At 39.9% G+C, this 16737-nt stretch overlaps 1 protein-coding gene and 1 pseudogene across 1 annotated transcript in view; both read left to right on the forward strand.

Moving 5' to 3' along the window:
- LOC117994095 (phenoloxidase-activating factor 2-like) overlaps nt 1–15186 on the forward strand; it is a 56772-nt gene extending 41586 nt beyond the window's left edge. Inside the window, exon 10 of the transcript XR_011238214.1 lies at nt 14408–15186. The gene's annotated coding sequence lies outside the window, so the exon portion shown is untranslated. The remainder of the gene's footprint in view (nt 1–14407) is intronic.
- LOC138404177 (phenoloxidase-activating factor 2-like) lies at nt 4683–15186 on the forward strand (annotated as a pseudogene).
- Nucleotides 15187–16737: the final 1551 nt, after the last annotated feature.

Below are 16737 nucleotides of genomic sequence, written 5' to 3' on the forward strand. Positions count from 1 at the left end.
TTTTTAATCCGTTGAAGGTTTTCTACGAAAAAATATTTTAATATCACCCAGTGAAGCAGCAATGTAGAACTAAACAACCTCCGTGGCTATCATTTAGTGTTAGACACTGAGTTAGAGAATCACCTAGCAGATCAGGTTTGTCCGTACACCGGCATTCCTTGCGTTCGCTCGTTATAATATTCATAGGTAAACTAAACTACATTTAATCATCCGTTAACACTAAAATTTTCTCTAACTAATATTTTCTTAAAAATCTAACTAGTCTACTGTAACAACTTTAAAACTATTATACCTACATAATAATGATAAAATGATTTTTTTTTTTTTTTAATACAATAAAACTTAAAGCTAGCCTTATCTAATTACTATATAAATCATGACCGCGTGGAATGGTGCCAAGAATACTGGCTGCATTTCCGCGCTGGACAGCCAGGCTGATCCGTTGCGCAAAAAATGAGCCAGCCCTTCTGTCACCAGTTGAGGCTATTAATCGCGGTGAAATGTCTCGTAAAAAATTTTTAGCACTAAGACTCCATGGCCCCAGGGTCTCCACGGCAAACGGCACAAAATGTAACTCTCTATAAGAGAGGCATACTTGCGCCGCTTGCCGTTTTCAGCTGTTTCTGCTGCGGCTCCCGGTCTTGATGCTGTCTTCCTGATATGACACGGGGTCAATGTGTCAACGCAAGTTGCGTCCCACATTAGCGCCCGTCCCCGTTCCCAGGGAACCAGCGTCAATCCATCAGGTCTCTTGCCATCATCCCGACTAATCCCTGCCGGCTCAATGAGCGCATGATAAAATGATGATCTATGTTATTGATATCTTGATCCCTGTCACTTGATTCACTAGAAAGAGATTCCCAATTGGTGGTCCGCGGAACCCTGGGGTTCCGGGGAAGGGTCGCATCACTCACAGGGGTTCCACGGTCTGTCCGAGAGTTACCTAAATAAAACGTTTGTGAAAAAAGACTCATAACCGCGCCGCACCGTCACGCCTACACGGCAGTCGATGGAAGCTACCCGGTAGGTATACTCCTAATCGGTTTCTACACGGCATTACGTCTTTACCGGTAGGGTGGTAACTAGCCGCGGCCGAAGCCTCCCACCAGATCAGACTCGAGCCGGAAATCGAACCGAGATCTCCAACTTTTAATACAACAGTGCACGCACTGCACCACGGAGGTAATTAACGTCATAGTATTTCTTTATCACAATAAATGTTTTGCAATACTTATAATAATTATTATTTATCATTATCAACATAGCCAGCTAGGGTTTCGCCAAAAAAAGTAGGTATGATCAATTAGGGTTCCATGGCCAAATAATAAAAAAATAGCCTATGTTACTCCTTCGTTAATCCTCTACCTGTCTATGAAAGTCCCGTCAAAATAGGTTCAGCCGTTCCGAAAATTAGCCCGTTCAAACAGACAGACAGGCAGACAAAAATTTATAAACATGTGATTCAGTTATGGTACAGTTCAAATAACTATTATTTCAAAATTACAGACAGACACTTCAATTTTATTTATTAGTATAAAGTATAGATGGAATTACCGAATTGACGTTAACAACCCATTACAAAACGTTATCAGAACTTAAGTCACAGGGCGGTGATAAAAAGAGCTTGGATTATTTTAATTACATATATCTACCTATCTACTTACTTATTAAGCGTTTACTGTACTAGCAATTTTTATAATATAACTAGCTGCCCCGGCGAACTTCGTACCGCCTAACAGTCGATTCTTTAACAGCCAATTTTTTTTTAATTTTTCCCTCCGTAAGAACCATCCTCGTACTTCAAGGAATATTATTATAAAAAAATAATTTGCTAATTCGGTTCAGCTGTTCTTGAGATTTGCGATCAGCAACACATTCAGCGATTCATTTGTATATAATATAGAGATTTTTATATATTTTTATATATTTATTTATTTATTTATAACTCGTTTCATCATCATATTATATATTTATATATATTTGTTTGTATCTTCGTAACTGTAATTATTAATAATCTCTAAATATATAGGGTAATAAATATATAGGGTTGTCCTGTACATGGTGTATAAAAGCCTTTTTTAAAAATAAAGATATGTATTTTAAAAAAATTCTAACCCGCAAAACTTTCCTAGTCCTCAGGAAAACCCACTAGGAACCCATATTATATGGTCTCCACTAGTTAGAGACCACTAGTAAACGACACCAAAATAACTTGTTTTGTAAATAAAGGTTTTATTTATTTATCTATATATCCATTTACTGTCTGTTATAAGACCTACCTACACTGCCAAATTTCATGATTCTAGGCCAACGGGAAGTACCCTGTAGGTTTCTTGACAGGACCGACAGGACAGACAGACCACAAAGTGATCCGTAAGGGTTTCCGTTTATTCTTTTGAGATACGTAATCCTAAAAATCACGTCAATTCGTTGCGACGTGATGAAGGACAAACCAACAAACAAACACACTTTCGCATTTATAATATTACTAGATGATGCCCGTGACTTTCGTCCGCGCGGATTTAGGTTCCTTAAAATCCTGTGGGAATCCTGTGGTTCAATTTTCCGGGATAAAAAGTAGCCTATGTCCTTCCCCGGGAAGCTATCCCTGTACCAAATTTCGTCAAAATCGGTTGAACGGTTGAGCCGTGAAAAGCAAGCAGACAAACATATAGACAGACAGACGGACAGACACACTTTTACATTTATAATAGGGGTACTGATGTCAAGATTTCCATCTAATTTTCAATATTCGGCCGTTAGTCACTGGGAATATTAAGTTGTTTGAACTTCACCTTTTACAATAATAATACCAATAAAAAACTATTATCGCTTGACCCCTCTATATAATAGTGATGTATCTATGTAACAATTTGATTTATCGATAAAATGCTAAAAAAAACTGTAAAATCAGACCTAGTATAGAAGTTAAAAATCTACGCAAGTACAGTACGAAGCAGAAATAATGTACATCGACCTTCAGATTCAGAATGAGATTTGGCTTTGTAGAGCGTTGTCTCTGTCACTCATACCTATGTGACGTTTGTCGGTCTCAACGACAAAGACATTGCTCTACAAAACTGCTGTTTCTAATCTGTTTCTAAGGGTCGACGTACCTTATTGTCTACCCCGCGTAGGCACTGTACACAGCGGGTAGAAAAGCTTGGACACTATTATGAATTTTAAGGGGACATGAAAAGAGCCTTCCTGCGTGGTGCTTGGTTTTAGACTGATGACAAACACCCGGCGTTCCGCAAGCAGCTACTACATGAACAAAATCAGTAGGCTGACTAATCTTTTCACCCGACGCGACGGCTACATTTAAGACCCAGCATTTAGTATTTTATTCACTACTAGCTGATTCCTGCGACTTCGTCCGCGTGGATTTACGTTTTTTAAAATCCCGTGGGACTCTTTGATTTTTCGAGATTGTTGTCGTTGCTTGGTACCCTACAATACCTAACAAAAAAAGAATGAATGAAATCGGACTACGCGTTAATGAACTACAACTCAGTATACATTTTAACTTTCGTCACCTCTCCTACGGGAACCATGCTGAATTTCGGGATAAAAAGTATCCTATATTCTTCCTCATAGTATGACCTCAAATCGTACCAAGTTTCATTGGAATCCATTCAGTAGTTTCAGCGTGATGCGCGGCCGTGATACAGGGCAGACAGACAGACAGACAGACAGATAGACAGACAGGACAGACAAAAATGAAAAAATTTCAGTTTTGGTTCAGTATCGATTATAGAGTGCCCTCGAAAAAAATTTCAAAATATCTTCAATGTACAGAATTTGACCTGTTACAGTTTTATTATAAGTATTGATGATTGATTGATTGATGATGACTAGCGACCGCCCCAGCTTCGCATGGGTGCAATGTAGATACTAATGTGGTGTCAGTGAGGAGATTATAGGCGCCGCGGCACCGCCACCTACGTCTCGTTTTGTTTGCGGCGTTAGTTTTAATTTTACGATATTTCATAAATTAAATTGATGTAAAGGGCAATTTTGGTCTAAAATGCGTATTACAAATGATCAATTATTTAATTTTGATAAGAATCAATAGTATGTCAGTAAAAACACCCTCGAAAGTAAGGCTTTGTTTCAGATCACATTTGAAAACCATAAAATCGATTATTGTGAGCCAACCTTAAAAGATACATGTATGATATCGCGAATTTTTTTGTAGAACCTTTTTAAGAGACATAATTCAACGATACATTGTTTCGCGTAACTTTGACCATTTATGCAGCGCACGCCTCGGAAACTCTCAATGAGAGGATTTTTCCAACTAATTCACATTATTTCAATTCCTTAGGGATCTCTAATTTTTTTGAAGCATTAAATTATATCTCTAAACCTCTCTTGAATTACTCTATCTATTGGTGAAACCGCATTAACATCCGTTGCGTAGTTTTAAAAGATCTACGCGTTCATACATACATACACACAGACAGACAGGGATTTACTAGTTGATTGCCTCTGACTTCGTTCGCGTGGATAAAGGTTTTTTAAAATCCCGTGGTACTCTTTGATTTTTCCGGGATAAAAAGTAGCTCATGTTACTCTCCAAATCTATAACTACGAGTATATCCATGTTAAAAATCAAACTGAATTTTATCGATTAGTATATGATTAAAAGCACACCACTAGGGTTGATTTAAATAGTCTGAGTGATAGTTAAAATTGACAGTCAGCTTTGGCAGATGCCAAACAGCGTGTCTGCGAATCAACATTTAATATTTTTAATTAGGTAGTTAGTTAGTTAGTTTCTTAACCTGCTTGCAACATGAGGTAAGCGTAAAACTGTTTTACTTATAACTAGATGATGCCTGCGACTTCATCCGCGTGGATTTCGGTTTTTGAAATCCCGTGGGAACTTTTTGATTTTCCGGGATAAAAAGTAGCCTATGTCCTTCCCCGGGATGTAAGCTAACTCTGTACCAAATTTCGTCAAAATCGGTTGAACGGATGGGCCGTGAAAGGCTAGCAGACAGACAGACAGACAGACGGACAGACAGACAGACAGACACACTCACGCATTTATAATATTAGTATGGATTACCTTCCTAGAAAGGGCCTTAACTCTAGTTATTTAGAATTTGAGCCCGCTGACAGACTGATGGATGGACGGACAGACAGACAGACCACTCCCGTTGGCACGCTCCGGGTATGTAACTAAAAAATACTCTTTCACAGGTTACAAGCTGTATCGATGTTGATGGTGACGCTGACGTTTCTGTTCAGCTGCGTGCACTATTGGCCTACTCCGAACCCCAGCTGGCTGGTGTCGGTCAGCTAAGAACTTATCCAACAACATAATCTAATGCAAGGAACCACTCCAGGTACGAATCGTGAAAAGTTTTCTTGTTTTTAACCGACTTCTAATAAGGAGTAAATAGGTACCCGGCTGAGTTTGTTGTGAGCTCTTCTCAGACCTGGGCGCGTTTGGAACCCTCGTAGCTTTAGTTTTAAGTTTGCGTAATAATTATCACCACTATTACTTTTATATACAAATCCAACATCTGACTATCAAAAAGAGTAATTTATTACCTATTTTGAATAAATCATTTGACTTTGACTTTTGACTTTGGAGGTGGGTTCTTAATTCGGCCCGTTTTTTTTAATGTAACCTATGTATTTTTTTCTTAAATGGACCGCATCCGTAAAAGTCTGCATGGATTGAAATACAGTAGGGCGACTTGTCTAAAAACCCTGCATCAATCATATTACAATCTCAATTGTTCTGATTGGCTGAATTTGTGCGATTCTTGTTGCAACAATGCATTGTAGCCAATAGTGAGCGAGCATTAACCAATCAGAGATGATTGCGATCGTGACATTGTAGCTGTCAAACAACCGCGGGTAGGGCCACTGGTATTTTTTTCGCTGTGTACCAATATACCTACTGTAAGTAATATTAATAAAAACCGGCCAATGTGCGAGTCAGACTTGCGCACTGAGGGTTCCATACACAGACGTATTTTGACGACGGATGGAAGGACTGACGGACAGGACAGACAGACAAAAAAACTTACTTCGACTGTGAGTATAGCCAGAATCTAAATCTATGTTAAAGTAGGTATTATACAAAGGAAAAGGTGACTGATTGATCTATCAACGTACAGCTCAAACTACTGGACGGATCGGGACTGAAAATTTGGCATGCAGATAGCTATTATGACGTAGACATCCGACTAAGAAAGGATTTTTGAAAATTCAACCCATAGTGGGATAAAATAGGGGTTTGAAATTTGTGTAGTCCACGGCGGACGAAGTCGCGAGCATAAACTAATCATCTATATTTACGATGGAAACGTAATTTAACTATACTAATTTAACTACACTCACGATAATTTAAACGCTATATAAGTAACATAATTAAGTTTGTTGTGGGATCTTCTCAGATCCTAGGCGCGTTTGGAACCCTCGTACAGCTTTAGTTTTAAGTTCTCGTAATAATTATCACCACTAAGTACCTACAATCTTACAAATCCAACAACCGACCATCAAAAAGTGTAATTTATTACATCTTCTTCTTCTTCTTCTTCTCTCTGGGCCGGTTTCCGCACTCAATCGTTTCCGTCTGTTGTGCGTGCATTGCCCCGCTGAAGTAATTTATTACATATCAGTACCTACCCTTATTGTTTGTTTGTTGGTTTGTCCTTCAATCACGTCGCAACGTTGCAACGGATATTGACAGTGATTTTTTGCATGGGTATAGATAAAGACCTGGAGAGTGACATAGGCTACTTTTTATCCCGAAAAATCAAAGAGGTTCCCACGGGATTTTTAAAAAGCCTAATTCCACGCGGACGAAGTCGTGGGCATCAGCTAGTTTTGAATAATTATTTGACTTTGACTTAATATTTCAATTTCAATTTCAGCTCCTGGAACGTGTTATACGCAACAGCAAAAAGTAGGCACATGCGTGAAGACATCCATGTGTAATTTGGTGCCGCCGAAGATTAACCCTGCACGCTGTTCGGGTACAGGTACAATGACGCCGATTCCCTTGTCTTTCACTAAACTAAATTTAGAGTAGGTATCTGCATTTTTTTTCTTTTTAATATTGCTAAAAAAGGACGGAACATGAATTTACATTTAAAGATCTCTAAATTTTAGTGCACGCTACAAAAAACGATATGCTCACGGCTGACAGCTAAAGTCACGGGGTTTTTTCCTGTCGAACTGTTTCTGTCCTTTTCATATTACATTAGTAAGAAGTGGATTGCGAATACTCTAAAATTTAGGTTTGCTCAGAATCAGCACCAGTCTGTGCAATGCGTACTTACTAAAGCCTAGTTCCAGGCGCGGGTCCACCGTTACGGTGATTACGTACTCATCCGATCCGAGGTCCGTGAAAATACGTTGCCAGAAAGCTAGCAAAAACTTAACATTATTGTTATACTACCTAAACACAATCCAATACCAACAACAGTTTGCCTCATTTTGTAGTTTTAGTGATTTAGTATTTTTCAAACCGCAATGTATATCGTGCAAAACTCGGGTCAATGCCCTACCTACGACGCGCTATTGGACTCCGAGGTGGTCTATTTACGCAACGTTCGTTGACCTCTAGCGTCAGTCGGACTGTTTTATTTGCAATATATCGTGAATTTTCACAAATATAGGATTGTTTTTATATATTTTTCGCGTTTTGTTGTTGTATCATATATCACTTATCAGTAATCATCAGACTATCACCTGTCTTCGTTTTTGCTAGCGTTCTGGTAGCACCCTGTATGTTCAGCCGTGAAGGTGTAACGGTTGACGATGATGACGATAATGGTGATGATGATGGGATGATTTATCTGTATGTTTCAGGATGTCAAAAACCCCCTGCACATATCTGTGCTTTCCTCGAAATCTGTTGTCCTAGTAGCCAGATTAGACCGGCACCAGTACCGCCTACCACTGGTGGTCCCGGTAACGGTGGTGGTCTCGGTGGTGGTACCGCTGGTGGCCCGGTGGGTACCGCTGGTGGCACCGGTGGTGGTTTGGCACCAGGTTGCGGGTACAGCAACCCCGCCGCTGCCAGGTTCAGGCTAGGGCCGGGACATCACCAACAGGGTTATGCCTGACTTCGCTGAGTTCCCCTGGATGGTCGCTTTAGTGGATAAAAACCAGTGAGTATCATAATAGGGAATATGCATGTAATCTAAATATTTAAAATGAAAAGGTACTGACTGACTGACTGGCTGACTGACTGAATGATTGACTGATCTATCAACGCACAGCTCAAACTACTGGACGGATCGGGCTGAAATTGGGCATGCAGATAGCTATTATGACGCTAGACATCCGCTAAGAAAGGATTTATGAAAATTCAACTCCTAAGGGGGTAAATAGGGGTTTGAAATTTGAGTAGTAGAGAGAGTAGGTGGGTCTTACAGCTAGCTTTTAGGGGGAAAATCTGAAAACCGTGAATTTAGGGTTAGATCACACAAAAAAAATTAAATTGTGGTCATGAACTAATAATTAGTATTTCAATATTCGAAGTAAGATAATATATCAAGTGGGGTATCATATGAAAGGGCTTTACCTGTGCATTCTAAAACAGATTTTTATTGATTTTTATGCATCATAATTATCGTGCAAAATGTCGAAAAAATACAACTGTAGTACGGAACCCTCAGTGTGCGAGCCTGACTCGCACTTGGCTGGTTTTTTATAATTTTTAATTCACTTTTTAAAGTGCAATTTATTACCTACTAGGTGATGCCCGCGACTTCGCCCGCGTGGATATTAGGATCATAAAAATCCCGTGGGAACTCTTTAATTTTCTGGGATAAAAAGTAGCCTATGTATGCCCCGGGATGTAAGATAACTCTATACCCAATTTTATCAAAATCGGTTTACTGTTGGGCCGTGAATAGCTAGCCAGACAGACAGATACACCTATTTCAACAAATAAATTAGATTTTGATTTTTGATTTTGGTTCTTGCAATCACTTCTATACACGCTGAAACTTTATTGGTTGTCTTCCCGCGGCAGAACGATTAGCCCTCAGTAGTACTATCGAAATTTTGAGTTAAATTTAAAAAGCAAAAATGTTTTTGTTTTAAAATAATTAAAAAAAAAATCATCAACTCGAAAGTGTGAAAAAACAATAGTAACTCACTAGATGTAACGTGAATAGTGATAAGGTACATCCACTCGAACCGCGCTGCCAATAAAGTGAAAAAGTTTAGAGCAAAATAAGCTCTCGCGCGTAGTGATACGGCATAAACTAGCCTGCGCGCACGCGGTATTACTATTGGTTCGAGGTCTCATTCGATTATTGTTTTTCTCGATTGTAAATTTGGCATTTTTTATTCTAATAATTTTTTATATTTATAAATCGATTGTAATACCACGACAAAATCATTCGCTTCATTCATCCATTACATCTCAGCGTATTTTGACACTAAAACTTTTTCAACAGGGCAAATGGCGGGGCTAATTCTGGCTATATGGGAGGAGGCACTCTCTTTCACCCGTCTTTTGTGATAACTGTAGCTCACAAAGTCGACACTATGAACCCGAGTGATGTAAGTATTCTATTATTTATCATCACTGACGAATTCTACGCTAGACTTGCGATTGCGGACCAGCAGTGCAATAAAATTGTGGTTTCTTTTTAGGGTAGCTCCCCCACTTATCGTCTTCGAATATCGAATAAGTAGGTCTTTTAAAAATACTGTGGGTGTGGAACCATCATTTTTCGATATATCCGATCCGAATGTAAAATATGATGTTTTAAAGTGCGAATTTTTATTAGTCAAGTAAGTATATGATACGATATAGTGGTGATAATTAAAACGTACTTAAAACTAAAGCTACGAGGGTTCCAAACGCGCCCAGGTCTGAGAAGAGCCCACAACAAACAACTTTACACACTTGTACCATAATGTACCTACTAATGTCTCCGTTTTCACAGCTGTTATGCCGAGCTGGTGAATGGGACACCCAGAATACCAACGAGATGTACAGCCACCAGGACCGTGACGTCAGCCACTTGCTCTTGCACCCACAATTCAACAAATGTGAGTCATTTTTCAAAAAAAACCGGACAAGTGCGAGTCAGACTCACGTACCGAGAGTTCCGTACTACAGATGTATTTTTTCCACATTTTGTACGATAAATCAAAAACAAATAAAAATTTGTTTTAGAACGCACAGGTAAAGCCCTTTCATAATATGTTATCCCATTTGGTATAAAATGTTACAAGTTGAAAATACTACCTAATTATTTGTTCATGAAATGAAATGAAATGAAATGATTTATTTGTTTTAAAGGGTCTTTTAAAATTGTGCCAGGGACCCTGAAGTAAGTTTGCAAAACCTGTATCTCAGGGTCCCCGCTCTCCCTCCATCATTAACAAATAAACACTTATAGAAAACTAAATTTAGTGATATGATATGAATATGAAACTTAAAAATACGTGTGTGTGTGTACATATGTGTATCAGTGTGTATTGTGTGTGTGTGTACATGTGTATATTTTTAATAACAAATAACAAAATTCATGAACACATTTTTTGAATGATGTAACCATAAATTCACAGTAATCAGATTTTTCCTTTACTTGTGCTATAAGACCTACCTACCTTCCAAATTTTATTATTAAAGGCCAACGAGAACTACCCTATAGGTTTTCTTGACAGACACGACCGACGGACAGACAGACAGACAACGAAGTGATCCGATTAGGGTTCCTCTTTTCCTTTTGTGGAACGGAACCCTAAAAACAAACTGGGCTGGGCAGTATTCGAGAAGATTCAATATTGTCAACGATATAAGCTGTTCCACTAGTAATTAGTATCAAGCTCTCTCTGTACCAAATAAATAGTTTCCGAGACTTCGTTCACGTGGATTAAATTTTTTAAAAAACCCTTGGGAACTCTTTGGTGTCCCAGGATAAATAGTAGCCTATATTAGCATCCGGAATACAAGATATATTTTGTGCCAACTTTTTGATTTGATGTGACAAAAAGTAGCCAACGTCTGTACCCGGGATGTAAGTTAACTCTGTACCTGTGTGAAAAGCTAGCATACAGACCGACAGTCACACTTTCGTATTTACAATAATAATTACTAGCTGATACCCGCGACTTCGCACGCGTAGATTTAGGTTTTTTAAAATCCCGTGGGAACTCTTTTATTTTCCGGGAGAAAAAGTAGCCTATGTCACTCTCCAGGTCTTAAACTATACCCATGCAAAAAATCACGTTGATCCGTTGCTCCATTACGACGTGATTGAAGGACAAACCAACAAACTAACAAACAAACACACTTTCGCTTTTATAATAAGGGTAGGTACTGAAAGGGTCAAATTAGTATGGATTTAAAGAGCTAACATTTTTTTTTGTCACCAGTGCACGCCCATAACGACATAGCACTTTTAAAATTGGCGAAGCCATTCGTGCTGGGACCTCACATCAACGTGGCCTGCCTCAGCCCCGCAATGCCACCCCCCGGGACTCTGTGCTACAGCATGGGCTGGGGAGAGGACTTCACTCAGGGCAAATACTACGCCAGCGTCCTGAAGAAGGTATGGGAGGTTTTATCTTCACTAATGTTGGGATGTCTCGGGGAGTGTAATATTGGGACAGTTAATTATACACTTCGAACCTTTTGACCAGAGTTTATTAATAAACCAACAATCAAACACACTTTCGCATTTATGATAAGGATACTTTTTTTTAATGCTGGGAAATGCGTTTACGCATCCCCCCTTCCTGGAAGCCAGCCAGCTAACCAGCCAGCCAACCAACTGGAGGGAAGGTATGTGGGACTTGCCGGCCGAGAGGCGACCGGAATTCCCTCTAAAACCCAGCGGCATTCCTGCACGTCACCTGGTGACTGGGTCACGGGAACGCCGAAGCAAACCACCGCGACCCAGTCAGCGACATCCGCCGAGGCAGACCCTCCACCGGGGACCCCGCTCACAAGGTCCCCACACCGCACGTCCGAGGCGCAACGACCAAGTGCGTGCGCCTCCCGACCCGGAGACGGGGCAACAACTGCACACTCCGCGCACGTCCCATCCTCCGCCTCGTCCGCTGTGCCCTCTGCTAGTCAGAGGGACACGCGGAGAAACCTTCCCCCTATCAGGTCATTAGCCATGGCTAACAACATCCCCGAAAAGAAATTGTTAGCCATGTTACCGGGGTGCACCGGCCCGAATACTGCTCTTCCCCTCGGATGCCCGATGCATCCAAAAGGGACCAGCAGCACCCAGGCACACTGGGAGGTTACCTGGCTGGCACCCCATGATAAGGATACTTATTCTAACCTAAGTAATTCCTCATATCACTAGATTTTGTTCTTATTGTAAACTTAGAGAGAAAAAAAACCTTTAAAAATTGTTTGTATTTTCGCAGATACCTTTGCCTCTGGTGGAATCTAACCAATGCGAGAAGACGCTTAAGAACACCAGACTGAGCGACAGCTACTTCTTGCATCACACGCTCACCTGCGCGGGAGGGGTGCCCAATTTCGACACGTGTATCGGGGACGGAGGCTCGTCTCTTGTCTGTCCTACAGGGGTGAGTTATCAACATCCCCATCATAATATTATCATCCCCATATTATGTCTGGTGGGAGCTGCCTCGGCCGTGGCTAGTTACCACCCTACCGGCAAAGCCGTGCCGCCAAGAGATTTAACGTTCCGGTACGATGCCGTGTAGAAACCAAAGGTGTATGGGTTTAATAAAAACTGCCATACTCCTTCCAGGTTAGCCCGCTCCCACCTTAGAGTGCATCGTCACTTACCTTCAGGTGAGATTGCAGTCAAGGGCTAACTTGTATCTGAATAAAAAATAATAAAAAAAATCAACTCATCGCCTGATCAATAGGTACCTACTGACCACGAGTTTCAACAAGGGTTTGGCCATAGTCTTCCACCCTGGCAATATTCAAACAAGAACAAAGGGGACACATGGGGGACACTTAACGGCAACGTTAGTTCCGATTTTTATCACGCGCCAAGATAGCCTTGTCGCCTTAGATGAATGATTAAAGATGATTACCATCTCTATGCTTGTCGCACTGTGGAGATGATTGTGATCGTGACATTGTAGATGTCACTCTTTTTTTAAAAAAATATTTTACGGCTCTGAATGGCAGTCTTTTAAGGCTTAGCTGCCATTCTACCGCAATCGAGCCACAGACTTAACTATATACTAACGCATTTTTTCTTATTATTTCAGGACCCAGCTGATCTCCGGTACACTGTGGTGGGCATGGTGGCCTACGGATTGGACTGCGGGCAGGCCAACATCCCCAGCGTGTACACGAAGGTGCCAGAGTTCTACAGCTGGATCTCCAGCCAGATCGCAATGGCAGGCGTCAGCGACAGGCCTTATGATTTATAAAAAAAAAACTCCAGCCAGTGTACTTACAGTGCGACAAGGCTCTCTTGGCACTTGAATGACATTGACAGGGGGGCGTTGTTGGAGAACAAAGGCCGTAGACTGAATAAAAAAGCTAGACTAAAGTACTTTGTAACCGCGACTGAGATAGCGATAGCCCGACGTAACGATGAATAACACGACAATTATCATTGTTTAGTAGTCAATATTTGTATTAACCGATCAACAACATTTGTATTAAACGTTTTTTATGTGAAAACAAGTAAATAACTAATGAGAAATACAATTATGCCACGAATTCTCAATGTTTGTTTCCTTGAAAAAAGTCGGTTACACGATAAGGGACAAAAATAGGTTAGCTGCGTCTCTGTTTATCACATTAGTAACTTTATCTGTGCTCTCTTTTTAGGGTGAATGAGAAAGCAAACGTTCCTTTCTCTAGATTTTTTACTCCGTCTACGACAAAGGCTTAGACTATTCAAACAAGAACAAAGGGGACACTTGACGGCAACGTTAGTTCCGTTTTTCTCCACGCACCAAGATAGCCTTGTCGCACTGTAGTATGAGATTTTGCGTCACACTAGCATCACAGTTCGTGACAGTTGGGAAATTCTATCAAAACTTCCAGGCTTCGACGTCACGAGCAGGCATCACATGATAGTACATTTGACTAAAGTAGCCTTATTTTTCTATGATTATGTCACCATAGCCCAAAGAAATTTTATGTACTACTTCGTTAAGAACTATTACCTACTATGTCGATGCCATAGCCTAATATTTGACATATCGTCGATTCAGGATTAAACCGAGAGTTCCCTCACTCTAGTTCACTCTGATAGCATTGATAGAATTTGAGAGTCGAAACAAAATAACGTTAAAATACTTAAAATGGAACTTAAAGACTACACAAATTTTAAACCTCTATTTTACCCCCTTAGGGTTGAATTTTCAAAACCATTTCGTAGGTAGCAGATATTACCTACGTCCATAATAGCTATCTGCATGCCTTTCAGCCCGATCCGCCCAGTAGTAGCTGTAGTAGAGGCGTCTTTACCTATGGTGCAGGGTGTGCGGCGCACACGGGCGCCGGGTCTAAGGGGGCGCCGAGCGCCCTCTAATGGCGACACTTCCAAATAAATAAATAAATAAATAAATAAAAGTTTATTCAGCTCACAAAACAAGAAAATACAAAAAACATACAAACCAAATGTTACAAATTAAAAAAATTAAAACTAGGTAAGCTTAAAACTACGAGCTCGACAGTACTAAAAAGAAAAATGATGTCTTGTTTGAGCTGAAAAGGCTACTGCCTCAGCATGATGCTGCAGTATTTGACTACTGCAGCGCTGATTTTCAGGCAGAGCCCTAGTGTCACGACCCGACAACGAAAGTGTTCTCTATAATATAAAAATCAACTAAAATAAAAAATAAAAAACTTCATTATTAGTGGAGTAATAAATATAATATAATAAAGAATAAAGATGCGTCGATGCCGGCGCTCTCAAAGACCCTGCGCTCGTGTTATGGCCGACGCCGTCATCATTTAAAATTGCACCATTTGCATCCGAATTTCCGTTGGAAAATATAACTGTTAGTATTCCATTTTGACCCTGCTCCTACTAGACTAGAGGGCGCCGGGGTACTGGTTGCACACGGGCGCCACAAGGGCTAGAGACGCCTCTGAGCTGTAGGTTGATAGATCAGACAGTCAGTCAGTCAGTCAATCAGTCAGCTTTTCCTTATATAAATTTAGATTTAAGCTGTGCGATAGATTATAATAATATTTATTTGAAGCATTTATTAAAAAATTGCATTTATTCTTGTTTTTTTAATTTAAAAATACCTTTAGGATGAAATAAATTGCCATGATAAGAAAGGTATCACTACCCCTATTATAAATGTGAAAGTGTGTTTGTTTGTTGGTTTGTCCTTCAATCACGTCGCAACGGAGGAACGGATCTAGACGTTATTTTTGCATTGGTATAGTTTAAGACCTAATTAATTAATTATTATAGCTTCAATTTCGTTTTGAAAATATTGATAGTGATTGAGACTGTTTGATATCCAAGGGGACAGAATTCCATAGCAGTATAGCGATAACAGTAAATGATTTAGCATAATATGAATTCACTTATGTAGAACAGTGTTATGATTATGTATTTTTGTATTGAATGTCTCCCTTATTTTGTAAATAAGACTTTTATTTTCATTAGCGCGATTAGTTGTTTAAATTTTTATGTATAGTTTAATCGTTGGTTTGTATTTTTATACATATTATTATAGTAGTTTGTTTATGTTGTGTCGCCCTAGTTGTATGTAGGAAGCTGTGGATAGTGTAGTGGATTACATATTTGTTAATTTTGTTAGATTTAAGTCGTACCTAGTTTTAACTTTTAATATGTAATTGTTTACTGTCCCAAATAAAAAAATTAAAAAAAGAAGATGAGTGTGTAGGCACTTTCAGGCGTAGATTATTTGAGAACGAAGAGAAAAAGAGTGTGTACATCGGTACTCAAATCGGTCTTTAAGATAGAGAGGAATGGAGGGATTGAACAGTATACAGTAAAGAATACGAAGAATATGAGTATTCCTGCTAAGAATAGAATAGAATAGAATAGAATGTTTTTTTATTCATGTAAACTTTTTACAAGTGCTTATGAATAGTCAGGTACCTAGTTTTAATTTACCACTGGTTCGGAATGCCGTTCCTACCGAGAAGAACCAGCAAGAAACTCGGCGGTTGCTCTTTTTAATTTTTCAATTTACAATGTTATTATACCGTTCTATACAAGCCATTCCAGCCCCGTGCATTGCTGGAGCGAGTCAAATCCAAGCTTTTTTATCGTTTACATCCTCTCATAGTAGGAGCATACTTTTAACACATTTTTTAAACTTGTGTAAAGGCAAGTCTAAAATTGCTTGTGGAATTTTATTATAAAACTAGCTAATGCTCGCGACTTCGTCCGCGTGGACTACACAAATTTCAAACCCCTATTTCACCCCCTTAGGGATTGAATTTTCAAAAATCCTTTCTTAGCGGATGCCTACGTCATAGTAGCTATCTGTATGCCAAATTTCAGCCCGATCCGTCCAGTAGTTTGAGCTGTGCGTTGATAGATCAGTCAGTCAGTCAGTCAGTCAGTCAGTCAGTCAGTCAGTCACCTTTTCCTTTTATACATTTAGATATTACACTCATTCGCACCTTCATGACTTTCGCACCTTCCAGAGGCGGAGCGCAGGAGTAGCTAGCTTATTTCTGTTTCTAGTTTGCCTATCATGGAGATCACTGATTTTCAGACGAATCGGGAGCCACTTGAGCTTACGGCGGTACTCGGAGACAGCTGAGGACAGAGGAGACAGTTACGGTGG

Source organism: Maniola hyperantus, chromosome 26 (assembly GCF_902806685.2).
Source record: "Maniola hyperantus chromosome 26, iAphHyp1.2, whole genome shotgun sequence".
NCBI classification, from domain to species: domain Eukaryota; kingdom Metazoa; phylum Arthropoda; class Insecta; order Lepidoptera; family Nymphalidae; genus Maniola; species Maniola hyperantus.